Source organism: Heterocephalus glaber, unplaced genomic scaffold (assembly GCF_053883595.1).
Source record: "Heterocephalus glaber isolate CG9 unplaced genomic scaffold, H.glaber_assembly_v1.0 deba00001613, whole genome shotgun sequence".
NCBI lineage: Eukaryota > Metazoa > Chordata > Mammalia > Rodentia > Bathyergidae > Heterocephalus > Heterocephalus glaber.
Genome location: NW_028258384.1, coordinates 21,635,860 through 21,657,291, shown reverse-complemented (window position 1 = coordinate 21,657,291; position 21,432 = coordinate 21,635,860). Strand labels below are relative to the sequence as shown.

At 33.7% G+C, this 21,432-nt stretch overlaps 1 protein-coding gene across 7 annotated transcripts in view; it reads right to left on the bottom strand.

The window, feature by feature from the left end:
- Diaph2 (diaphanous related formin 2) overlaps positions 1–21,432 on the bottom strand; it is a 979,330-nt gene that overhangs the window by 579,650 nt on the left and 378,248 nt on the right. The window lies entirely within an intron of this gene.

Below are 21,432 nucleotides of genomic sequence, written 5' to 3'. Positions count from 1 at the left end.
ATGAGGTCTTTTGAATAAGTTACATTTTACTCTACCATTTTAAAAATGCTATTTGTTTTCTTAGAAGAAAAACTTACTTTTGCTTTCTTCAAAAGAAAACTCTTTAACATAAAATGGTTAAAACATTTGAAACTAAGAAACAGTGGTACCAAGGAATGGCATTAGCCCCCCATAAGCTACAGCAGCTCCTTCTCTAGATAAACCAGTCCCCAAAACAATGTGGTTATCTGCTATGAAAATGAAGCAAAAAGTCAACTCCCTAAACCCTCCAGTATAGAAACACTACAGTTACTATGGTACTCGTGTGTTGGCAGTTTACATTTTCCAATATAAAAACAAGGCTGTAGGTAATGGAATCTATGTAAGCGTTTTAATTTTGTGAGAAAAGTGAAGCCAATATTTTTTTCAAATTGAGTAGACTACTAAGCTCTTATCTCCAAATTCATGAGACTTCTTTATCACTGTTAAAAATATAACTTCAAGTAGGGACAATAATATTATTTATTATTTTAATTCATCTATTCTTTGTGAAGGACTTCACAAATGAGTTGTTTTTTTTTAAAGAGGAAAAGCAACACAATAGTATATTTTTACTAAGGCAACATGTTCATGGATATTAGCACCTGGGAAACTTTCATAGTGTGGTATTATAGGATGTATAAAAATACTGAAAATCCATTAAGATTTCCTTTGTTTTAATGATGTAAAACATAGAAAAATAAATTAGTTTAGTAGAGAAGAAACAGATTAAAATAAATTACATAAATAACTAAGGTTTTAACAGTTCTCAGCTTTACTAGACTGACCAATCTAAAGTGATTCACAGTCTAATTAGACAAGCTAATCATATTTAAAAATTCTGATTTTATGAGATGTGTGGCAAGTTGTTTGCTATTATAATTCAACACAGAATTATTGCTACTACTACCAGAAAAATCACCTTTAACATATCTTTTAAAATCATAACAAATGTTCCTTAAAGAATCTTTCTAAAAGCAATGTCTTTCCTATGCAATAATCAACATTTGATTTATTCTAATTTTCATGATACTTCTAGGTTAAGACAACTGTACATAAAGAAATAAAGTTCAACAGTCATTCCCTTCTATTAAAAAGTAATAGAATCATACTGAAATTACCTCTAGAAGCATACAGAAATTTTAACACAGTCAAACGGTCAAAAAAAAGGTCCTAATTTCTTCACATGTCTTAAACTCCACCATGGGAGACTAATTAACTAGCTACACATGGAATGAAAATGCTGTAGTAAGAAAGCTATATTAAGATTATAATGCAAACTAAACGGCATCTGGGTAACCCACACATAGGCAATGCTTATTAGTGTGTTGTCATATGTTAACAGTTTTTCATTAAAATATAGTCTAAACTTTCCCATTTTAAATGAACAAATTTAAAAAAAATTAATATTCCCTAAATATCTATGTAGTTCACAGTTCTGTTTCTTGAAACTTCATATATTTTCCTTGTGTCATACAATGCGGCTTAATTCCTGGGTTCAAAAAGTGGTACAAATTACATGAATGAATACTAATATTTTGAGAATCATTATGGTAAAGCAAGTTTTAAAAAGTTCTTCACGAGGGTAAGATTAATAGTAGTTGTAACAGTATCCTATAAAACATGATAGCATGTCAATCAAGCTTGATTAAAATTTAAAAATTTAAACTAAAAAAAAGGTTTTCAACTAGACAGGCTTTCAAAAACAATTAAGTTTTTTTATGGTAAGGAGATACTGACCAGTAGCTATAATTGACTTTGTCCTCCTTCTTTTGGAAATGTTATCCATAGAAATCACAAGCATAGGCTCAGACAAATAGAACTCAAAGAATAGCAAAGATCTCCTTTCACCCTTCTGGAGACTTTATACTTATTGGGACTCAGTACCCTACTCTACACCTTTATGATATCAACACCTTTCAATGTTTCGTCTCTTGCAATCCTCTAGATCAATATACCAATGCTATATGTTCTGTTAATTACAATCTGAGTGCCAATATGTATGTAACTTGTAGCAAGGATGGCTGCATCAAAATATGGGATGGTGTTTCAAATCAATGCATCTCAACTTTCGAGAAAGCACACAATAAATCTGTTCTGCCATTTTTTCCAAAAATTCTAAATACATCTGTCAATAGAAAAGACTGCAGCTAAACTTAGGGAGAGATCAACAGGACGAACGCTGGTCAGATACACAAAGTGCAGTTCTGAGTGGACGGCAGGTGCCCTGGACGCAGGCTGTCTTTAACCACACAGACAACTATGTGTTGTTGGAAGAAAGGACAATCAGCCTCTGCCACTGGGACTCAAGGACAGCTGAGGAGAGAAACTTTCTGGGGTATAACAACATCATGTGCTGTATAGTGCACTCACCCACCAACCCAGGCTTTATGACGTGCAGTGATAACTTCAGAGCGCATTTTGGTACTGAAGATAAACCACAGATAGAGCTGCCTTCACTGATAGATTCATGTCTCGAAGACTCTGCCCTTCTCCCTGTGTCCTGTCACCAGTTGCATAGCTGTGCTGCTACAACTGTCTACATTCTTGGATTGTACAAAAAATTTTTTTTACCTTCTTGATGGAGAATCATAGTAGAAAAAGTTGGAAACACACATCTATGAAGTTCTACATTCACTGATATTACAATGTGACTTTTATCAGTTTTTTAAAATACAGGACTTGCCATTTTTTTTGAATCTCTTGATCACTTGGAAACAGATAAAATATTAAAGTGCTTTCTAGATCTCAAAAGAAAAAAAACAAAGAATATCAAAGAAACACCAAATATGACTTTAGTATTGAAGTCTTCATATGTTAAAAATTGGGGCTTTGGGCCAGGGATTTAGCTGTTGTTCTGCCACTTGCCTCGCAAGCACAGGGTCCTGAGTTCTATCCCCGGTATCCAAAAAAAAAAAAAAATTGGGGCTTTCAGTGACTTCAAAATGTCACATGTCCTAGAATTTTATTCTGTATATGTTTCTAGTATTTATACAAGTTAAAATAAATAAATTATAGCAATTCCATAATTAATTCAAATTAGTCAGATGGGACCGAAAGTTCATTTTTTTTTAAGTTTTAATACAAAAAATTCAAGAACTGACTCTCATCAATTGTTATAAGGTCCTCAGGTTCAGAGTAAATTCTCCAATCCAATGTGATCTCCTCTGTGCAAATGAAAAACAATATTGCAACTGGGTTTGATTCTGATATACTAAATTAATATTAGTGTTTCAACTGACTGCTAATCAACAGAATAATGAAACATTATAAAATATTTTATGTAGAAAGATGATGATAATAAAGACATTTGTATTATTAAAGATCTGTTAACATCAAATTCCTCATTATCTATAGTAAAATGCCCATAAAATGAGTATTCTTATATTTCCTGTAATACATAGATTTTTAAAAGCAATTGTAGCATAAATTTATTTTTTACCATGGAGGGATGCCCAGCAGCATAAATTGAGTAAACATGGTTATGTACTTTTCCCAATCTAACTTAGGCAATGTGCAGGGATGCTCTTTAATTTCTATTATCCCAATGGATAGAACATGTGACAAGATGTTTATAATTTATAGAAAATATTAAGATCCTTTAAGTGGGGTATCTTTGGATGATTTGCATAGTGATAACCATAAAGCATAATACAATATATATATATATAACTTATCTCAAAATTACAGTGAGTTAGAATCAATAATATTCATTCATCTAGCAAATGTTTATTGAACACCCAATATATTAGCTTGATGTAAGCATATAATGGCACACAAGACAAATATTTCTATCTTTTGTTCATATATAAGCTACTAATTATAGGAATCTAAGATGTACCAAAAATTAATAATTTTTTCTCTTCATAACATAGTTTAAATGAATACAACTATATCACTCAATGAGCTCTTTTTTGTTACTCTAAGCATAGTCAAAATATTACCAACTACTGTATTTCTGAATTAGTACCAACTAATGTGTTGTATCATATTATAAGGAATATGTAGAGGAGTAAAACACTATACTATATACAAAGTCAGGGTAAATAAAGCTAATGGTAGTGTGTTCAAAAACACTGAAAATTTATATAACTTCATGTTACATATATATGTGCAAAGAGTAAGTGCTCAACTGTTTTTTAGGTATATCATACAAAATTGCAATCTCTGTGTACTTAAATGCATATATTATCCACATGAATACAATCCCTGAAGTGATTCTAAATACATAGAAAAATTTAATTTATTGGTTGAAATAGGTTATTTTCATTTCAATATCAACTTCATAATGTTAAAATCATTATTAGAGGGCCAGGGATTTAGCTCAGTGGTTCAGGCACCTGCCTTGCAAGTGCAAGGTCCGGAGTTCAATCCCCGGTACCAAAAATAAGCAAAATTATTATTAGAATAAAAATGGCAGGCAGGGAAGATCTATGATTATTGTGTGTGAAGGATGAAATAATTGTTTCGATTTATTATTTTCCATTCTCTTTTTTGAATCACATTTATACTTGAAATATTCCACAAACCTAATGGAAAAATAGCTGAAGATGGATGAATGGAAGGACAGACAGATGGATGTAGGGATTGTAACACACAACAGAGGAATGTTAAAAAAAATAGCAATAAAAGTAGTACAGTACTGGTAGCAACTACTATCACAATCATCAGCATCATTACCAGTATTAACTTTTACTAAATATCTAATCTATATCTGGCACTAATTTAGTTTTTATATCACCTTATATATGACAGGTATTATTAATGTCATTTTAAAAATAATGAAACCAAAGAACAAAAAAAGTAATCTGAAAAAGGTCATATAGCTAATAATGAAAAGATGCTCAAACTCATCAGTAATCAGAGAAATGCAAATGAAAATAACCAAAAAAATAACATTTCAGTCATCAAATTGAGAATTTTTTAAAAGCCTCATAATGCCAAGTATTGACGAAATTGTGAAGAAAAAAGAATTTGACTATGCCAACAGTGGCAGTAAAAATTAGCCAATAATCTTAAAATGATCATTTAGGGACATCTAATATATATGAAGGAATTCTTACAATGATTACAAATGTATGTCAAATGGTCAAGGAAACAAGGATGTTCACGGCAACGGCATTTTTAATAGTCCAAAAATTAGAAGCAATCCACATGGCCAAGGATACTAAAATGGATAAATTGTGCCATAACAATATAATGGAATACCATACAGTATTTACAATGACTGTTCTATAGCTAAATAATGCAACAAGGATAAATCCCATATACAATGTGGAACAGAAAAATAAGAGTGGAAAAATAAAAGCAGAACACCATTCATCTAAATTATAATTAAAACACAGACTAATATCATATACTGTTTATAGGTGAATATGTTCAAAGCAAAATTATACATGCATGTATATTTAGCAGATTAATGATAGTAGTTTCCTTAGAAGGAGAAAGTGATGCTGGGATATGTAGAATGTTGGAAACTTCAACTTTATTTCTAATGTTTTATTTCTTTAAAAACAAAGATCTGTAGTAAATATGACTGTTAACATCTCATTCTCATCTACAGTCTCATCTTCATTGACTTATGAACTCAATAGGTTTCTGAGGGCTGATTGTAACCAAGTCAATACAGCTGAGATCTGGATGTTTACCTGGGTACACCCTATAGATAACAAGAGTCAGATGAATCTTCCATTAACATAATTAACCCAAAATGTATGTCAGGCCGATTGTAATTTGAGGGTCCACTGTATTTGTTCTAGGTTGCTGGTATATGAATTTTTGCAATTTCAGCATTTGTAATTTTCCATTCATTCATCATAAAAATAAAAATCATGACAGTTACATATAATTCCCATCCATTTTTATAGCTTATAACCTGTTAGCCTTGGAAATCCCAAGGACCAAGTGTAGACAGGAACCACAAATAATATGGAAGAAAATACAGTAATAAAAATATACAGGCAAAGATGTCAGTTTGGGAAGCAGCCATAATTTTGTATTTAAAAGGGCTGGGGATTTAGCTCAGTGGGTCTAGCGCCTGCCTCGCAAGCACAAGGACCGGAGTTCAATCCTCGGTACCAAAAAAAAAAAAAAAAAATGTATTTAAATGTCTCTGAGTGTAGCTTTTGAAGAATAATACATTTGTTTATCAAATGGTGTGAGAAAAAACTCATGCAATATGCAATAAAAGGTTGCACAGCTGCCCCCTCAAATGCTATATATTGCAGCTGTGAAGCTTATCCCTTTCAATATCACTTACAGCTGCACACCAAAACGTTCTACAGAAAAGCAGATTTCATCCTCATACCTGTGTAGTACCTGAAGCAATAGGAATGGCATTATCAGGAGTGCTGCTGAAGTTCAGAGCACATTAAACAAGACTAATAGTTCTAATGTTGAGAATCACACACATATACTTTGTAAGGGTTTGCTAATTAAGGAACATATTTTACTGGTTGTAGTTTATACAAGAACTCTCCAAATCAGGAAGCACATGTTACTGCAAATTAACATCTACATAGCTAATATACTTCTACATCTGTTCATTAAGCCAATTATTGAACACTGTACATGTCACCAGAACACTATGTTTAACAATGTACATACATAATGTATATTTTCAAATGGGCCTGCATACCTCCGCAGGTAATGTAGGTTTTAGGAAGGTTAAATAAAGATGTCTTAGGATTTTAGGTACTAATTTTCCTTGTTTCAAGTGGTAATTTAAAAACCAAACTAAAGTATGGATCTTCAAGCTAGTTTTTGACAAATCTTTTTCTGGTTTTTCTTGCTAACCTGTAACCTATATGTACTACCTTATTCAAGCTACAGTCATCCCTTTGGCACCCTGTTGTTTCTGGCTTAGTAAGTACCAACTAACATTTTCCTGGCTATCCTATATACTCAGAGAACCTCCTGCTATGTAAAATTTCATAATCAAAGGCACAATTCAATGAGTTAAGTAATAAATCCCAAGAGCTAAGACTATCAAACAAAAAGTACTACTAAGAACAGTATAAGAGTAGAAAATACAATGCTAAAAATCAGTACCATCAGGCCAATAGGGCATTTCATGTTGAGAACACAGATTGGGCATTCATCACACACAGATTTTTCTGATTTAATGTAGTCAAGGTCTGATGGGTACAAATCCTGTCCATAATTTAGCTTAATGCAGAATGCAGTTACTTTTGCTGACCAAGAGTAAAGAAGAAACACCCTTAAATATTTGTAGCTGAGGTCTCAACTTGACAATATAGAATTTTTCATTATTGGTTTCAGAAGTCAGTGTTGGAAATTCCATTAGAGATCTATTCAAATGTGCCTCCTGAGAAACTACTTATCCTAAATGAAGCTGCTTTTCTACTTTCCTCATTTCCTACTTGTTGTGTAATAACTTTCTCAAATTTAGCACATCCTAAGCCAAAGTTCCATGCTTACCCCCCAAACTGCTCCTCCTACAGTTTTTTCCATCTCAAAAAATGGCAACTCAATCCTAGTTGCTCAAGCAAAATGAAATATGGAACCATCTTTGAGTCTTATCTCTCACAATTCACATCCTACTCTTCAGCAAATCCAGCATTTGATCATTTCTCAAAACCTCCACTTGTACCTGTTTTAAGCCACCATCACTTATGTATTATGATATTATAGTAGTTTCAGAACCAGTCTCCATTCTGCTTTTACCACTTTCATTATATCATGAGAATGACTTAATTAAGGGTATCCCTCTGCTAAAAGCCCTCCAATGGATTCTGGTCTTACTCAGAGTAAAAGTGGAACTCCTGGCAATAGCCTAAAGGGCCTTGCTTTATTTCATGCTCCCTCCTTAGCTACTTTGGCTTTATTTCCTACTGCTTTCTTCCCCTTTACTATACTTTAGTCAGATTTCTTTTGCGTTCAAATATTCAAAATCTACCTCTCACAGCAAAACCTTTACACTTGATGTTCTACCACCCCAAGATTGTCCCTCACTTCTTTCAATCACCCATCACTCTGCTAAGTGTATGCCAAGCACAAAAAAAGAAATACTGCATGATCTTAGTTATATGTAGAACCTGAAATTTAAACTTGTAGAAATAGAGAAAGAGTATACCTCAACTAAGGTAACGGAAGTTAATGAACGAACATGGGAGCATTCCAACAACATCTTATTTACAAACTTGGGTGGCCAGCAGGATTTATTTGGCTGCTGGCTATAGTTTGTCAATCCCAGGCATAATAAGTGTTCAATAAGTATCTGGTCCTTTATCCCCTTCTTTTTGCAACTGAGCTCAATTTATTCTTATTTCTGTTTCTGAAAATCAGAATAAATTTTCAATACTTCCCTTGCAAAATTGCATGTAAGTAGTGCCTTGCTATAATTGTTGACTGATACTTCTGAAGTTCAAACAGCATTCACATAATCACTTACATTTATACTCTTTATGTTGATCCAAAATGGATCAACCATTTGATTGTAAATTGTAACTGTTCTTTATTTTGATTCCCATATACATTATCAAATGTCTACATATGAAATAACCATAAAAGCAAATCAGCCTCAATATAATTATAAAATAATTTTCCTTTTTTTTTTTTTTTTTTTTTTTTGCGGAACGGGGATTGAACTCAGAACCTTGTGCTTACGAGGCAGAAGCGGTGCCAATGAGCTAAATCCCTGGCCTATAAAATTATTTTCTACCATTCCATTGTTATTGGAGTTGAATGAGAACATATAAGGAGCTATAGTGTTTGATCATGTTTTGCTTGAGATATACTGGTTTGTGAAAAATGAAAAACTGAGTTCTACAAAACACACATACATATATATGTGTATATGTGTGTGTATATATATATAAAACCTTTGAATTTCATAATTCTCTTTATGCATATAAAAATACTACTGAGTATCATATTTTGGTTTGTTGCTGGCTGTGCTCAATGGGAAACAACCAGAGTTTCATTGTCTCCGTTTTCCCCATTCGGATTCCAACTGATTTCAATTTTATCTTTCAGAGGTAATTTGCTTTAGTTCAGAAACCACATCAGTGTATTCTGCTGCAAATGACTGAAGTATGAGAAAAATTTTGAGGGGTAAAAAAAGAGTACCTGAACTCTTCATTTCTTACTTTCTTTTTTAATTCAAGTTTAATCTGTTGGTGGTTTTCTATTTGAAAGCAGAAAAGTAATGTTTGAAACTCTTTTAAAAATATGAAAAGAAAAGATAAGAATAAAATTCAAACAAACTTCTCCTATTCTTGGAACAAACAGATCCGTTACCCTCTTCCTTCGCAATCTATTATCCTCACCTATTATACTACCCACCTTTTGGGAAGAATGCCTGACACTATCTCTCTGTTCTTCCTTCTGTCTCTCTCATTGATTTATAATGTCAATTCAGACTATATCCACACCTAATGAATCAGAACGTAAGAATGTCTATATGTAAGGCTTCAGGACCTGTATTTTTTAAATCCTCTTCAGGTAGCTCTGGATATTAGCAAGATCTGAAATGACTGTTATACAGCACATAATGTAACACAGTTAGGACTTAATAAATATGGTCCAAATTGAGAAGTGCAAATATCATCCACAATAACCCATGAGAGCCCACTATATAATTTCTTCTAATCTTAGAATCTAACACTGAAGGCAATACTTGATCAACAATTGGACTAATAATATTGTCAAATACTGAAAGTTTAAAAGAAACATAAGGATCTTCAAGGTACACTTTATTTTTAAATCAATTACAAACTAGCCATATCTTCCATACAATCACCCATCACTCCGTTAAGTGTATAGAAGTTTTTGGAATAAATAAGAACATATTTTATGCATTAATTAAAACCATTATGTACGCATAAGTATTAAAATGAATACTGGATAGTATTGCCTCTTTTCTCTTTCATAGTACAGCTGCCACAGGAATAGAATAGAGAAAGGAAAAAATTTTTCTGTTGATAAGGAAAGCAAAAGGTAGTTGAAAAGCAAATTAATTCTTGTTTGTGTATAGATTATGATTTTGGCAGGTCACTGAAAACAACCGGGGCACATAAGGACTTGGAACACGTAAAATGGAAAGAGACAAATTATTGTACTCAATGAAAATTGCATTCTGCAAAAAAGAGAAACTTCAGTGTAAACAAAATCCAGAGATGAGCTGGACAAAATGTTATGTAAGCACTCTGTAGCTTGGTTCATTTCTTTTATACACTATGTAATCAGTTTAAAACTTGTGTGTCTTAGACTAATAGAACTTAAGAACCAAATTCTCATGACAGTGCATATTCCCAAATACAATTCTCTGCTGTATGTCAAAGAAATTTCAGTTAGCTTCTAGCTAGCAGTTTAGTGAGACCAACTATAAACAATGAGAATAATGATCTCCTTAGTTCAACATGAAAGCTATTTATCAAAGTAAATGGAGTCAACTTGTATGAAATCTATTTAATAGGTGAACTAGTTTAATATTGAGTCATTGATATTCACAATTGGGGTTTGTGTATGTGTGCCTGTGTGTGTGCATGTATTAAATATATCTTAGGTAGTCTGAGCTTAACAATGAACATCTATGAGGTACTTTATTATACTAAATGCCAGAAACGGTTTGGACTTTAAGATTTTAAGAATTTAAAAACAAAAAAAGAGTTCTTGGATGAGGGCCCAGCTATAAGAAACTGGCTCCTGGAAAAACTATCCTTAATAATATAATATTCACTGCTATGAGCATTTTTTTGTTTTGTTTTTGTACCGGGGATTGAACTCAGGACCTTGTGCTTGCAAGGCAGGCGTGCTATGAGCATTTTTTAAATTACTATAAAATATATAATACAGAACAAGAACATAAGCTTACTAATTTATTGCAGAATAATCATAATTGCCTACTTTGTACATTTTATTAATTTTTGAGGCCAAGAGTTAATAAAGAGGGTCTTGTACTGTTTATAAAGGTATATATAAGATAAAAGCAATGTTAAAGATTAAACACTATTTCCTGGAGCAAAGCAAAAATGTATAATGGCCCCCCAAATTCTTACTTTTCTGAAGTCTGTACAATACAGACAGAATTATTACCTTGTGAAGTACAACACATCTCATAAAGATTAGAATAAACTCGTATTATGTTAGAGAGAAAAAAAAAAAAGAAATCCCAGTAATTGAAGGTTTTACCAGAAACTTACTAAAGATAAAAGAGAAAGCTGTAGCCCAGGTGAAAAGCTGGTGGTAATAGTTACAGACAGCAAATAAATTCGACTGGATCAGGAGAGGACAGAAACCTGCTGGCTCCTTTCCCTAGCAAACTATTTCAAACCTGCTGTGGTTGCCATTAGTCTGGCCTTTAGTTCACCCCAGCCACTTCAGTCCTATTACAGTAGGAGATCATTGTTGTTTCCCTCATGGCTGCCACCAAAGTGTTTCTCTGCTTTTAGCCTAGAATGCTTTGAATGTGAACTTAACCACTGGTTATACCTACAGAGAAGGAGCAGGAAGCCAACATATAAAATTTGAAACAGACGGCTGGGGATTTAGCTCAGTGGTTCCAGCGCCTGCCTCGCAAGCACAAGGTCCTGAGTTTGATCCCCGGTACAAAAAAAAAAAAAAAAGTTGAAACAGGAGTGTCATAAGGAAACACAATAAAATTAAAAGCATCTAATGGACTAATAAGAAACAATAGATTCCTATATCTTACTGGAAAATTGTACTAAAATATGTTAAGAATTATGAGCTCTGAAGATGGGTGTGACAATCCTTGAAGAATAAAAGCAGCATTAATATGTCTAGCTTTCCACTTAGATCTCATGGAACTAAATCTGGTAAGACATTTAAAATTGCATAAATTACATCAGATAGCTGGCATACTATTTAAGAAAAACAGAAGAATATAAGATGTAATACATGTAAGTAGATACAGAAGTGAAATTGTTTTACTTCATTAGTATCTCATTCTTGAGGTCTTGATTCTAAAATATATACATTTTAATATAGTATTCCTATGAAGAGTTATTGTACATACTGTTATTCTGTGTGCCTAATATAAATCAAAATTATGGGTTCTAATTTTAAGTAATTTCTGCTTATTGTCTACCAAAGACAAGTGTAGCTAAAAGTAGAAAATGTGTGACAGGACTCTTGGGCACATGAAAAATACTATGAGCTCACCTCTCTTGACATATTTGCTGTAAAAAAAAACAGAAGTGAGAAAGAAATGAACAGAAACAATGAGTAGAGATCACTTGAGATTTTTAGTGGGAAAAATAACTATAGCTATAGTGTGAAGAAGAGAGAAACAAAGTGAACCATAGCTTACTATAAGAAGGTACCTGCTTGTCAAGAGCAGCCCAAAATTATTTTAGAAAAAACCCAGAATATAATGATTTATTGGACAAGATCAATAGAAACTGTGCAAAACAGATTATATTGTTCAGTGATCCATGTTGCATCAGTATAAAGGAATGAGACAAGGTGGTACAATAGCTCAAAGCTTTCTGAAATTGTTCTTAAAAAAATAATCAACCAGGAAAATAAAGTTTACATAGACAGTAAGCTAGTACCACACCCTCTTTTTATTGATGACAACATTACATGGCCCCAGGGTTATATAAGGAGAAAAGTAGCATGTAGCAGTATGCTAATAGATCCAGGCCAAAAATTCTTGTATAGAGAATGAAAGATATATGTAACAAACACAACCAACAAGGGACACCATGCCAACATTTACGGTGAAGAACATGATGATCCCATCTATTTGAGTTAACAATGAACAAAGATGGTAAGTTTGATGGTAAATGTCACAGAAGCACCAGGCTATACCATTTTTACTGGTATACAAAAAGATACTGGACAGAAAACTGCTAATGAATATTAGAAAACTATTTAATTCTGTCATGCCAGGGTTAAACTAAAATATTAAGTACCTATCTATAACATTAGCTGAAGGAAATAAACTAGCTGTCAATATGTGAAACTGGACAATATGTAGAGTTAATGGTAGTTATTAAAGCCTACCTCCACACCAAACACTGATAAACCAGCCAAGAAGCCTGACAGTAAGAAAACAGGTGGCTTTTTCAACTTACTGTGTTTGTAGTTTTATTAAAAGAAAGTATTCTAATGCAAGAACAAAATTTGTTGGCTCAATTTAGTAAAAAAATATACTATCTCAAACAATTTCAGTGCAACACAATTAAAGAAATAAATTTCAGGGAAAGAGGCAAGGTATATACCCTAGGAAGTGAGTTTCAAGAAATATCACAAGCCTTAAGAAACCTACAATATCGAACATGAATGCCAAATTAATGCTTTGATTAAAGTTTTAAGTTTTATATAAAAGTGGTGGTCTATATTCTGCCATGTCTATATGCCCTGCATTATTTATCATTCAGTAATAGGACACAAAGCAAACATTTAATGTACTCTAATAGTAGTTATTAATGATGTTGATTATTATCTTCTATTTAATGAGTGCCTTTAGGATATATATCTCCATCTCTTAATTACAACATTAATTCTTCAAGGTAAGGATACCATTTTTATTACACAAAACCATCAGCTCAGACCTAGTTGACTTTGACCACCTAATGACTAAAGGAGCAGGATGGAAACCCAGATCAGTAAACCATAGTTTCCAAAACATGCTCATTCCACTACAGCAAATTACCATCCTTAGCATGTTTGTCTATCATTTCATTAAGTGAACTAACACACACCAAAAAAACCAAAGCAGAGTAGCTGGCACTTCATCAGTATATCTGTAAATGCCAATTCTCATTCAATGGCCACCAAGAAATACTATATAACATGAAGTCTAGTACAGTGAGATACACAAAGATGGGGTTCTGCAAAGTTACAGGAAAGCCTACCAGGCACAGCAAATTCCATTACTGTTATGGCTTCTATCTAGATGTCCCACCAAAGCCTCACATAGTCATAGGTGGGGCTTTACTGAACTGACTGGATCTAGGGTGTGTGATGCTGGAATCAAGGATGTGATGCTGGAATTAATGGTGGCATGCTAGGATTAAGGTTGCCCAACCCTAGGTGTGAGTGCAACCCATCCTAAGGGCAAATAACTTGGATATAAGGGACAGAAAGAGAGCTGCTGTTGTTGCTAGCTGCTGGGCTGCTTTTGGTGCTCTCTGCCTACAACAAAATGTTTCTCCTCTGTGATGCCCCTCTGCCATGCCACCTTGTCTTTGAGCCAGTTGATTATGGACTGAAACCTCTACGAACAGCAAGCCAAAATAAACCTTTCCTCCTTTAACTTTGGGTGTCGAGTATTTTGTCTCAACAATGAGAAAAGTAACTAAAACAATTACTAAAGATGATAAATGAAAAATGTTTTTTAAAAAAGAACAGAAAAGAATCAATGAGTACATCCACTGATATATTAGGTGGTAATTCAAGCATGATGCAATAACTTAACAGTTTCCCTAAGGCAAAGATGATTATTCACTGGCAGCTTTCTGTTGCCTTTAAATGCATATAGTCATTATCAGTTTTAAAATAAAAATTCCTGGTATGAGTTTTGCTTAAGTAGTTCTAGTAATTAATAATCAACAGTAAAACTTCATGTTCAAAAGATAATATAAAACCTAGCACTCTATAAAAAATGGAATGAAATTTCTCTGGCATAAAATACCTTTGGAAATGTGTGACATTCTAGCAAAATAAAATCAAAATAGTAGCAAAAAACCCATTGAATACAATAAGAGAGAAGATGCTATATCTTCAGCAGTTATTAAATGCTGAAGTTTACATCTTCAATACTTGGCCATATTAAAACATTTTGAAGTATGCAATCAATGAAACTGAAAGGCAAAAATATACACAGTGAAAAAATTTAAGCTTTTCACTAGAAAAATGACAGGACTATTCTCTTAGATAAGAAATGAAGCAAGAACTGTTTGCTCTTTGTTCTCTTCACTCCTTCTTAGAAATAGTCCTGTTGTAAGATCTGAAATTATATAACATCTGAAAGGAATGATCTTTCAACGCTATATTACTATATATGTGTGTTACATAAATAACCATATACAGAATATGTACAAACCATATTGGAAACTACTGAATTTATGAAATTATCAATATATTGATTCTTAAAACTTTCTCTGCAACAGCTTCAAAGACGAAAGTTCCTCGAATAATCCTATGCGTCTGTCTAGTTTTTTAGTTTCCATATTGTATTCTCTTCATCTATCTACTCTTTAATTATTAGTGATCCTAAATTCCCATACTGTAGTCCTTTTACTTTATATTCTTGCCCTGTAAAATCCATTACACAGATCTAATCATTAATCCATGCGCTCATTTTTTGATCCTTTATCTCTAGCCAAGGCCTTTCCCCTGAGTTATAGATTCACATTTCCAATTTCTTAGCTCTTTCACAGGACTTTCAAATAAAGATACTCTAATGTGAACTAATTCCAAGTTACCTGAATAGTGTTTTGTCTGTTACCTATATTGGTGAAAGACACTGTAACTCAAAATGGATCTCAAAAGAAACCTTCATTTTGACTCATCTCTATGAGCTTACCACCCCTTGTGAATTCTGCTTCCATTTCTACTACCTTATTTAAAGACCTCAATAATTACTGCTTACATCATCCACTTATCAATTCACTTATTCTATAGTTATAAAACACACTGTGGTAGACAAAGTTAATCCCAAAATGATCAAAGCACAATCACTGTCTTGAGTGGAACAAATGAATAGCTAGAACAAAGTATTAAGGTGAATAACAAAGCTATGAATTTATAGTGGTATTATGGGTTTTTGTTTTGTTTTCTATTTTTCCTCTCTTCAACTTCTTCTAAATACTCATCACTGGGATCATTTTTTAGATAGTAGAATATTATTGCTTAGCCTTAAATTTTTCTCAATTCCTCTAGAATAAAGCTTAAGTAATAAGAATGGCATTCAGAGCCTTCCAAAACCTGACTCCCATTAGCAATAGTCCCCAGGTTCCACAATGTTCCTGTCACACCAAAGTATATTCACCAACCCTGCATAAAGTCAGGAAATTGCAAGCCTGAGCATGTTTGCTAAATGCTCTTTATATCCCACTCTTTCTCTGCCTGAAGTCATTTGGCTTGACTAAAATATCATCTCCTCTGGGATGCTTGCCTGAATACTTCCAAGCAGAATTAATTACTCCCTCCTCTGGGCCTACTCAGTATTTTTATTCCTATCATGGATGAAGCACTTAATGTACTGCATTATCATTAGTTTAGATATCCACTTCCCAGATTAAGTGTGACCTCCTTCAAGCCATTAACCATATCTTGACCATGTCTGCACCACTAGAAGCTAGCAGTCATTCACTGATATACATTACAATCAAAAATGGCTGTTCTGTGATTAACTTACATAATATATTTCCTTTTCTAGTAGAAAGCAACAGTTGGCACATGTGTTTCTCCAGTAAAATCCATTACTGGTGGCAGATAATAACTAAGACAGAATTTCCTATGGCAAAGTACTACAGTGTCAAATCACTGTACATGACAAGCAGAGCTTCAGGGAGTGCTCCTAGAGCCTGAAGCAACTGTGCAGACAGCTTTCACTCCAAGCCCTCCAGTGCTGAGCTGAAAAATCATAAGCTACACATATACATACAGAAGCACATGGACATTCATTATTGATGCCCATTAATAACAAAATATTTGGTGCAACTGTACTGAGTTTTTTTCTTGGACTTCTCCCCTTTTAAATATTTTCTTTTGTGAATGGGGAAAGGAGAATAATGTGAAGTGACTACAATTATCAACAAAATATAGTTCTTGAAATACCTAGGAATCAAGGTAATGAAAGAAATCAAAGACCTCTTCTCTGAAAACTATGGCACTCTGAAAAGAGAGATTGAAGATGATATCAGAAAATGGACAGACATCCCCTGCTCCTGGGTAGGAAGGATCAATATAGTGAAAATGGTCATACTTCCAAAACTGCTATAGAGATTTAATGCAATTCCAATTGAGATCCCAGCAGCATACTTCATAGACCTCGAGAAAACAATCCAAAAATTCATTTGGAGCAAGAAGAGACCCAGAATAGCAAAAGCAATTCTAGGTAACAGAGACATGGCAGGGGGTATCACAATCCCCAACCTCCCACTATGCTACAAAGCTACTGTGATAAAAACTGCATGGTACTGGCAAAGAAACAGACTTGAGGACCAGTGGAACAGATTAGAAGATGCAGAAACAAGGCCAGACACACTCAGCCATCTCATCTTTGACAAAGGAGCCAAACACCCTCACCAGAGGAAAGATAGCCTCTTTAATAAATGGTGCTGGAAAAATTGGGCTTCAACTTGCCAAAGATTAAAACTAGACCTATATCTCTCACCATGCACTAAACTAAAATCAAAATGGATTAAAGATCTAAATATTAAAATAGAAACTCTGAACTGGCTGGAACAGAGGTTAGGTAGAACCCTTGAAGACATCGGTGTAGGAAAAGATTTTATGAACAAAACCTCAGTTGCCCGTGAACTAGCATAAACAATCAACAAATGGGATCTCTTCTTATTAAAAAGCTTCTGCACAGCAAGAGAAACCACCAGCAGTGTGAAGAGACAATCCACAATGTGGGAAAAAATCTTCACCTGCTCTTCCTCAGACAAAGGTCTACTATCTAGAATCTATAAAGCACTTAAAAAGATCAGACCTCCCAAATTTAAAGACCCAATCCAAAAATAGGCATCTGAAATGAACAGACATTTCTCACACAAAGAAGTAGAAATAGCAAATAAATACATGAAAAAATGCTCAACATCACTGGTCATTTGAGAGACACAAACGAAAACAACACTGAGATTCCACTTCACTCCAGAAAGAATGGCTGCTATCATGAAATCAACCAATAACCAATGCTGGTAGGGCTGTGGGGAAAGAGGAACCCTGCTCCACTGCTGGTGGGAGTGTAGACTGGTGCAACCACTGTGGAAATCAGTATGGAGATACCTCAAAGTACTAGGACTGGAAGTCCCATTTGACCCTGCTATTCCACTGCTGGGGATCTTCCCCAAAGAATTAAAAGAATCATACCACAGTGATACATGTGCGCCCATATTCATAGCAGCACAGTTTGTAATAGCTAAAACTTGGAAACAGCCCAAATGCCCATCAACTGGAGACTGGATCAAGAAAATGTGGTTTTTTACTAAAATGGAGTACTACTCAGCCATCAAAAATGAGAAATTAGAGACATTTATAGCTAAGTGGATGCACATTGAGGGAATACTCTTAAGTGAAATAAATAGGACACACATGTAAATACCGAATAGTTTCTCTGGTGTGAGAAACTGAAAGTGTAAATAAGGACTAAATGTATAATAGGTAATGTCAAATAGGAAGAAAAAGGGCAAAGGGGAAAGAAGTGGGAGGGCTAGGGGAAAGGATAGAAGGGAATGGGATTAATATGAGAAAATGGAAAAATAGGAACAAAAATCTTTGTAAATAGGGAGGACTGGAGGGGTTGAAGGGAGGGCTGGGCAAGGGTGAAAAATAAGAACCAAGAGAGACTATGTAAAGGTGCAAATTTCCAATGATGAATGTCATTATGTTGTATACCTAAAATGTACCAATGATTAGAATGAATAATCGATAATGTAAAATAGGAAGAAAAGGTCCAAAGGGGTAGGGGTAGTGGGAGGGGCAGGGGAAAGGAAAGAAGGGAAAGGAAAAAATGATGAGAAATGGAAAAAATGTAAATAACATCTTTGTAAATAGGGAAGGGTGGAAGGTGTGAAGGGAGGGCTAGGAATGGGGAAAAAAGAAGAACCAAGATGCATTATGTAAAGGTACAATTCCCAATGAGAAATGTAATTGTGTTGTATACCTACAATGTACCAATAAAAGAATTTAATACAAAAAAATATATATATATAGTTCTACCCATGAAATCATCTCCCAAATTACTCTGATTCTTAAATGGGTGCCTATAATAATGCCGTTCTCTATTCTAAAAATGAGTATTGGTATAAAAATAAGTTGAATTTTAAAAGGCCAGGTTTCATAATTTCTATATTCAAGTATCAATAGTTCATATTTAGGAAACTAAAATAAGAATAAAGTAATTTTGAGATGTCACATGTCCATATATAAATGGCTTACCTGAAGGTATGGTAGAATATATACCTGACATAAACTCACAGTGAAAAGAACGCCACTGGATTAATATTTTAAAAATAATTTAAAATATATAGATAATCTAGCAAGAAAATATAAACTACCTAGAGGCCAAAAACTAAGGGAAAGATGAACTCAAAGGAATTAATATCAGTACTGCCAAATTTGACCTTCAGTAAATTTGCTAACCCAGATCAACTTGAGTTTCAATTTCCAAGGCCTCAAGAATGGAGGAACAGGGCCAAGGATTTAGCTCAGTGGCACAGTACTTGCCTTGCAAGCACAAGGTCCTGAGTTTGATGCCTAGTACTGGAAAAAAATTTTTTTAATTAAATTTAAAAATTAATAAATAAATAAGAATCGAGGAATAGGAGCCAAGCCAAGGGCCTGATTAAGTGGAAAGACTAATAGGAAATAGCCCCATAAATGTCACAGGACTACATTTCAGCTTAATAGCAAATTAGAAATGAACTTGCTCATCTCTGTGTGAGCCCGAAAAGAAAATTGCCCATATCTAACTTTGGTGCTGAATAGAGAAGATAAAAATTTTCTCCCTGAATTCCTAGTCAAAAGCTATCCTTCACACAGACTTAAAGCACAGCTCCACAAGAGTCTTAAAAAAGCTAAAATTTCAGCATGATCCTAGTAACACAGGAATCTGCTCTAAAGATTATTAAATCCCACACTATATGCTACAATATTCTCATAGTTAAATGTACAGATAAATAGCATGCCTAATATATTTAAAGAAATGAAAAAGATTGAAAACATAACAAAGAACAATATATTGTAAAAAGGACTAAGCAGATCTGAAGAACCAGATGTAATTTCTTAAATTAAAATTTAATTTCTGAGTTTATGAACTCAGAAGGTGGGACTTTCAAGATATTTGAGAAATGAATGATATAGCTGAAAGAATCATCCAGAATGTATCACTGTGAGATCTAAAATATGAGAAAGTTTATAAGAAATGAAGCATAGAAATGACAAGGTGTAATTTCTATATAATCCAAATTCTAGGTCAGAAAAGGGAGAAGGAAGCAGGCAGAGGATATATTTGAAGAGATTATGGCTCATAAATTTCCAGTATTCAGAGAGACACAACACACAGATTCAGGAAGAACAAAGAATTCTAAGAAAGGTAAATAAAAATAAAGCTACACTGGAATCTATTTACAACTAAACCCTTTAACACCATAGAGAAAGAGATGATCTTAAATACAGAAAAGACACTCCTTTAAAAGGAGAACTACAGAGTGATAATTAACAACAATGAACACTATTAACATTACTGTTAGCATTTCATTAACAACAAAAGCCAGATACTAGAAAATGGTACTTTGAATGTATTGAGAGAAAATAATATCTTAAAATTTTATGTCCAGAGAAAATATTTTTCAAAAAGAGATTAAAATAAAGGCATTTTCAGAGAGGCCAAACCTAGATATATGCCACCAAGTCACCCTCAAAAAACTGAAAGAGAAAATGATCCAGAAGGAAGGTCTACAATATGGGCAAATCTAAACAAATGTTTACTAAATAAAACAACTGCAACAATATTGGTTTTGTTGATAATATATCTATTTTTAACCCAACAGTTTCACATTCAGGATTATACTTTGAAATAATTTTTGCACAACGTTAGACTGGCATTCCCAAGCTTACTGAATATTTCCTCTTGGATGGTGATAAACAGCAAATCAATCTCATGGCTCCCAAAATCAATTCACCATCTTTCTCTGAATCTTTTCTTTTTTTTGTTTGTTTTTTCTTCTCCCCAGTTAAAAGTATCACCAATTTTCCAGTCACATAGTCTTTAATTTTCCCTATGCCCCAGGGAGGTACAAGGTCTGTAGGTCTAGAGAATCTAACTCATCATTTGTAATTTTGCTCTTTTGATATTCATTTACAAATGCATCATTCTTATTCTGGCCCTGTCTTCTTATACTGGTCCTATAAACTTCCTCTAATAAACTGTGTTCGCACCTGTCTTCTAAGATTCCTCAATATTTCTACATTTCTTATCAATTACAGCCTATACTTTCTTAGACTAGCATCTAAACGTCCTCATAATCCCGCTCAAGCATACCTTTATAAAACCACTTTCTGCCATTTCAACTACTGTTAGCCCCCTCTCCATCTTCAATATGAACTTTGCAGTCTAAGCCACATGTCATGCATATGGTATTACCTGGGAAAATAACATAATAAGCTTCAGGCTTTTCAACATATTTTTTATTATGCTGAAAACTCCCCTCTTTCCTCTTTTTTCTGCCTCTCTTCTATCTCTTCACTTCC